This window comes from Echinops telfairi, unplaced genomic scaffold (assembly GCF_000313985.2).
Source record: "Echinops telfairi isolate 266 unplaced genomic scaffold, ASM31398v2 ScPeMD7_31;HRSCAF=116, whole genome shotgun sequence".
Classification (NCBI taxonomy): domain Eukaryota; kingdom Metazoa; phylum Chordata; class Mammalia; order Afrosoricida; family Tenrecidae; genus Echinops; species Echinops telfairi.
The window spans coordinates 62,524,053-62,531,204 of record NW_022103928.1 but is presented as its reverse complement, the minus strand read 5'-3'; the positions used below and the strand labels follow the sequence as shown (position 1 = coordinate 62,531,204).

Sequence of the window (7,152 nt, the reverse complement as noted above, 5' to 3'; positions counted from 1 at the left end):
CCCCCCACCCCCACCACCCTAAGCAGGGCCCACTCCCTTCTCAGAAGGCTAATGGAAGGTTCCCCTGGAGAAGAGCTCAGGGACACCGAAGGTCAAGCCAGCTCAGAGCCGACCAAGGTTAGCCTGCCATCATGACTCTAGAACCTGCCCATCTTGTTAGGGATGTGCCTTCCTGTCACATGTGTGCCTCTTGTCCAGCCCCTTCCTGTTAGTGACGTGATTACAGGTGACTTGCTGGCCCGAGATGCTCTTGGTCTGTGCGCCAGCCAAGCACAGCCTCACTCTGGTTCTGGTCATCGAGGAGGAAGGGGAGCCTTGCTGCTTTAGCCTGGCCGATTTACCCTTCAATGACACACCGCCCCTTGGACCCATCCAGTTGTAGGGTGGCTGGTCCCTGACCCTCATCTTTTATCCTGCCCAGCTTTTAACCACTTGCCTCCAGTGCACCTCCGACACCTTGCAGGCCTTCCCTCTCAGCAACAACAACATGCTAAGGAAAGTCGAAGGCTCGTTCCGGTAAGAAAAACTTAAGCTATTTTAGCCCTGCACGGTTATTCCAGTCAACATAGACATGGAAGACGTAGAAGGGAAATGTACTAGCAGAGCAGAAATTAACAGTGTCATAATTTAAAGCTACTGATTCCCCAGGCGTGCGGTACAGGATAGACTATTATGTGAACAGGAACAGACTTTATAGTTATGTTTCCCCTTCACAAAATTTCAACCCACATCCTTATCCTTGCCACTGATTTTTACTTTCTTCATCGGGAGGGTTTGAGCAACGCTTCAGAGGAGCCCTGAGCCGAGCTAACGTGATGAAGACATGCCCCACGCCCAGGTCTCTGCTTTGGGCTGAACAAAGGGCAGGGACAGAGGCCTCTGTGGGGACAAGGCTAGTGATGGCAGGGTAACCCGAGCCTTGATGCGCAGGGGCCCTCCTGCCTAATCTTGGGCGAGTTGGCTCACCTAGATGGGCTTGCTTGGTACATGCTGGATGTGACTGCTGCTTGGAGAGCCCCTCAATACCACGCCTGTGTCTTTACATACTCCCTACCTTTGGAAGAGCAATAAGGTGTCCTGCCTGAATGCTATGTTTCCTTCCCCGCCCCATCCTCTTTCCTTCAGAGTGGCAATGCCTTCGTCCTCCCACTTTGAAATCCTTACTTCCCGCGCTCTGGGCGGGAGCACAACAGGACAAACACAGGGTGTTCCCAAGGACGGGCTTCAGGGTTTCCTTTCTCCACGCATGTACAGCATGGTTGCAGGTAGACAACCTTTGTCTGGGGAAGCGTTCTGGCCACAGTGCCAGAGGCTGACCCTGACCCTGACTCCCCCAGGGAGAACTGGTAAGCCTGCAGGCAGCCACAAAGTTCTACCTTCCACAGACCAGAGACTGGATTAAAGAGGCCACAGAGCTACTCAGATTCGTCTCTAACGCAAAGCGATGCAGACTTGCCCTTCCAGTGCTCACAGGCAGGCCCGGGCCCCGGGGGAGGCCCACTCTATGGAAGCACTGTGCAAAACACGAGGGCCTTTGACTTAGTGAGGTGGGGGGGTTCTCCCCACGCGTGTTGATCATTGGCAGTGATTTTAATAAACACACAAACACGCGTCCAGTTGCTAGCTCTGCAGAGCTCTTCACAAGAGCAAGGGGCCAACAGGAGGGGCAAGCTCCCCTCGCCGCCCGCCGGCAGCACCCTCTTGCCTTTAGACGGCTCTGCCCGTGCCGTTCTCGCTGGCGCTTTCTTTCCCCTCCTCGTCAGATTTTAGGGACGATGTCTAAAATGCTCTCCCCTACATCCCACTAAATGAAGATGAGCTTGCCATCTTGCTCTGTAACAAGCCTCCTCCTTCCGCCCTTCCCGAGCCCGTCATCTGAGAACAACCTCGGCTTTCCGCCATGAAAGCCAGGGACGTCAGACAGCACGCACGCTGCCAGCGCTCCATGCTGCGGGATCGCGGGCCGTGGGCAGACAAACGCAGGCCTTGCCAGGACTCCGAGAGCCACTAATGGAGGGAACCTGCAACCCTTCTGGAAAGCATCAAGGACCCCGCTGCTTCTGCAGAGGGCAGTGCGGTGGGCAGACGAGGCAGTGCTGGGTCAAGCCAAGCTCTCTCTTCCACAGAAATGATCTGTGCTTGTACAGACGCCCCGGGACATGGGGGGTTAGGTCACAAGTCCATGGATGGGGGTGGGGGTGGGGGTAGGGGCAGAAGACGTTTCTCAATAAATATGCGATCACTGCACATTGGAAGCCAAGTGGGTGGGGGTGGGGCGGAGAGAAGTCTGCAGCCCACAGTTCTAAGGACATGAAGTGACTTGCTTTCTTGGAACCTAACAAATGAGTACTTCCCAAATATAGGCCCTTGTCACCCTTGTTGCTTTATGAGCTACTATGAAGAATTTCAACCTCAACAAGGCTACCAGAAATCGTTTTGTCAAGTGAGATTTGCCTATGGGGGCGGACCTCTGACCACAAAAGTGGCTGTCTGCATGATCTCCGGCAGCTCTGGCAGTTACGAGGCTCGGTGTCTGCGCTAGGAGCAGGTCCTGGTGTGTGTCGCGGGGAGAGGGGGAGGGGTGCTCCTCGTCCCCCTTCAACGTCTGTGGGCCCAGCGTTCTTGGAGTTGTCCACGTGTGTTGGCATCAACCTCCCCCGTAAGGGTTCTCGTCTCATGGACCTCAGGCCCCAAGGATGTGCTCCTTTCCGCACATGGTCTTCTCTTGGGCTCACTGAGGTCCCTTCTCAGCCGGCTTCTCTCTCTGTTTCTCTCTTCAGGTTAAAGGTCATGCTGGCCATGCCCCTGGGGAAACTACCTTTATGTATGATCAGGGCTTTGGTCTGAGTAAGGGCACTATCTCCCAGCCCAATCCCCTCACCACCGATTGGCTGATCGCACCAGGCTGCATCACGGAGGATGATGACCTCACGGAGGATGGCGGCATCACGGAGGATGGCGGCATCCCGGAGGATGATGACCTCACGGAGGATGATGACCTCACGGAGGATGGTGGCATCACGGAGGATGATGACATCACGGAGGATGATGACCTCACGGAGGATGATGACCTCACGGAGGATGGCGGCATCACGGAGGATGGCGGCATCACGGAGGATGGCGGCATCACGGAGGATGGCGGCATCACGGAGGATGATGACCTCATGGAGGATGATGACCTCACAGAGGATGATGACCTCACGGAGGATGATGACATCACGGAGGATGGCGGCATCACGGAGGATGATGACCTCACGGAGGATGATGACCTCACGGAGGATGATGACCTCACGGAGGATGATGACCTCACGGAGGAGGGTGACATCCCGGAGGATGGCGGCATCACGGAGGATGATAGCATCCTGGCGTAATTGCTAAACCACTGAGAGTCATGGCAGAGCCAAGTCCATAGAGATTTTTGGTGGATGCGATGTGAGTAATAGCAGTCATTTTTGGCTCACAGGGGATGACAGTGTGAAAGGGAAACAACTGTTTCTAAAACTCCCTAAGAAGAGAAAACGCTCCATCCACTCATCGCTGCCCCGTCTTGGGCAGGCATGCCAACGGCAGAGGGCTGTGCTTGGTCCCGGACCCGGAAGAGAGCCTGGGAGCTTGGGAGAGGCTCAGTCACATGTCACAACATGAGGTAACTTAGCCCCAACTTAATGGGACTTCTCAATCTCTGCCCATCCAGGTAGAAAAAGCACAAAAACAAACAAACAAGACACCTGGTAGCGGTAAACAAATTGCTGATATCATACCCTAAAAATTGAACACGTTTTCCCTTTAAATCTGCGTTACGACAATTTTCTTCATCTTCCCACGTCAACAAAGATGGCTGCAATGGAGCCGCCCTGAATCACTCCACACCTGCCTTCTGAACAGCTATGAAAAGCCAGGGACCGAATAAGCATGCTTGGACAATGATGACTCCTCACGCTGCTGGTCAGATTTCTTTGCATGGCAGTGCTTAGGCTAAGTACCGTAGCACAGGAACATAGCTCACGGTGAGGGCTACCGCCCAAGCTCAGGGGATTGACAGAGAAATGAGTGTCAGTCAATGGCTCGGAGAAAGGGACTTTGAGATGGCCGCTGCAAACATCTGCACCCTCTGTGAAGAAACGCTGGCATGCCCTGAGAATGTCATGGTGAATCTGCTTTGCTCAAAGGGCGGCCTTTTTTGAGGCTGACACTGTCCGTCACATTTCCTCTGTGAGCTGGACACAGCTCAACATAAAGGAAGTCCTGGGATGGGGGGGGGGCAGAAGAATCTACAGAGCTGCACAAATTGAAAACTAAAACTGCCTTGCTAGCTTTCTTTCTGCGCTACCCTAAAAGCACCAGAGTAAGCCGTGCCATTCACTTGCTTCTTAAACAGGTCACACTTGGGTTTAACCACTGGCCGAGAAGAAGCTTGACAGTTCCCTGGGAACCTATCATTCGGAAACGGAAGCACACATGGGCAGACTTTACTTTTCAGGCCATAAATTGAAGAGAATTCTGCAGACATACTGCAGAAAAGGAGCATAAAATACTGGCTTGTGCATTTCTTCGAATGTTAGTTCATTACCTCAATAAGCTATACAAGAGAAACGCAGCCAAAATCTACAAAGCTGTCCCCTGAGGTCTGAAATCGGTGTATTTGCTCAACCAACGATAGGTAGAAGTTTGGGCAGTAGGGGTGGGGGAAGCAAGCTACTCTGGCAATGAGCATTCAGTGTATTTCTCAGGAGAGCCACCCAGAAAAACTGCATGCGGATTCTAACAGGACATGCAGAAGCCCCAAGGCCCAAGGCCAGAGAGAAATATCATGCTCCGAAATCTTTGTTCTCAGATTGGTTTTAGAGAATTACACAAGAATCTCACAATCTTCTGCAACCCCTCTTACATACAGTACAGCATACCCTGTGTCAGCGCTCCCTCCTCTTGATACCCATACTGTTCTCGGCGGGAAACCATCCACCTTCCCGTCATGCCGTCTGCTCTATACCTGTGCTGCTCACAGCGGGGAAACAGCTGCCAACAATATTCTGTATGATACAACTGATGGGCTTGTCTTCTACGGCTCACAGCACTTTGCCTCAGCAACCCGTTAGAAAATGTAGATGAAATGAACAAATACCGAGAGAAAACCACACACACACACACACACACACACACACACACACGCTCTAAATCATCACCAGAGGAATGGAAAACCTCAACAAGCATGTAACAATTGAAGTAACAAAACCACCCAAAAGCAACAAGCCCAGGACTATCTGGCTTGACTGGTGAATTCCACCCAACCTGGAATGTGGAATGAGCAACAAATACTTTATAAACCCTTCCAAACAATAAATAAATGAAGAGCATGAGAAGAGACGCTCCCTACCCATTCCACGACGCTGCCTTCTCCTTGCGCCAAGGCTGGAGGAAGACACGGCACGTTAAGAAAGCTGGAGACCCAGGTCCCTGATGAAACGTGATGCAAAGGCCCAAAGAGCGGCCAGCACAGCAAACCCCACAGCAAGTCCAAGGAGGAGTCATCGCGGTGCAGGGAGCTAGCCCAGCAGGGCGAGGGTGCTGCGCTTTCAGCACGTCCGTGGGTCCCATGGGCCTCAGCCCCAGAGAGAAGGGAAGAGTGCGCTCCTGTCCTGAGCATCATGAATGCTTTATCTCAAGAATGATAACTCGGTGTATTTGGGGACAAAAAGAAGTCAGGCCCACTACACGACGCTTCCATCTCTCTTGGGTCTGTCAAATTGAGAGTTTCAAATCGTTAACATCCAGAGCGTTTACATAAAAGCTCTTGTGTTGTCATTTATTGGGGGAAACCAGAAGATCTCACCAATGTCAGACCCACTTTCAAAGCAATGTCCACCAAAGGCAGAGCCGTTTGACCCATTAGAGGTGACACCGCAGCGCCCACTCGTTCTACCCACGCCCCAGGGCCACCTGCAGCTGCGATCTGTCACCACACGGACACTGAGACTACTCGTGCACTAGAGGAATGTCTTCCTGAGCCTTGCCTCCCTTTGATACCTTAAAATGATTGGCCTCAGCTTTTCACCTGTGACGGCGAGTCTTCCGGGTCATCTTGGCTAGCTGTGGGGTCAACCCGCAGTTGCCGCCTTGAGTAGTGACGGGGGTTAGATCCGTTGCCTTAAGTGAATGAGCTCCCCTCTGTGCAGAGAATGGAGCTCATCCAATCCACGAGGGCCTCAAGAACAACAAGGTCATCTTCCCCAGTGTGTACCCCGCCTCCAGACTCGACACAGACAATGGACCAGAACGCCGGCTCTCCTTATTTTACCCATCGCCTAAACTTTGGAATTTGGAACACAAGCCTGTAGGTGTTTCCAGACACCCGACATCCAGATTTTGGATTTTCAGCCCCTCCCATCACACGAGTGAATTTCTTAGATCACAAGGCCCGTGTTTCTCTCTCAGCTGCTAACGCAGAACCACAAAGGTGAGTGGTCCAAAGCCACTGTCGTTCCACTGGAAAAGGACATGCTGACCGACCTGCTTCTGCAGAGACTGCAGCCAAGAAGGTCTGTCTCCTCTGTCCTACGTGGGCATCAGAATTTCCCTCTCTCACACACGGTTCTCTACGGAACCCTGAGGGAAACATTCAGCAGCCCCTCCCCCTCTCCATTCTTTTATATAGGCTGCTGCTTCCCTAACAGACTGCACTCTACCCAGGTCCAGTTTGGGCACAAACATGGTAGAAATCATCCTGCTGGGTCAACGCCGGGCCTTTCATGGCCCGAATGGTTTCCCTTGCTCCCTGGTACTCCTGAAACTGCCAGACGCCTAAGGGCTCCGGGGCCACTCCTGCGCCCCCATCCTGAGCCTGAGGATGAACATGTGTGGAACCCCAGACTTAGCAGTCACTGTGCAGAGGCACTCAGCCAAGCCCACCCAGGGCAGTCAAGCCCCTCAGCCTGCAAATCTGTGACAATGGCCTACGGAGACTTCCCGTCCCTGCATTTAGGGGGTGTAGTATGCAAGATCCCCGTGTCATCACTACCAGACGCATCACTACCAGGCGCAAGTGAAAGGAGCCGGACATCGTGGCTTTTCTTCTATGCAAACTCATTTCTTATTTATGTTAATAGCTGCTCCCAGGAAGCACTGTGTCTGGCACAAAACTGCAGAAGGTTGGGT

General features: G+C 52.8%; 1 protein-coding gene across 4 annotated transcripts in view; it reads right to left on the bottom strand.

The window, feature by feature from the left end:
• ERC2 (ELKS/RAB6-interacting/CAST family member 2) overlaps positions 1 to 7,152 on the bottom strand; it is a 987,816-nt gene that overhangs the window by 462,872 nt on the left and 517,792 nt on the right. The window lies entirely within an intron of this gene.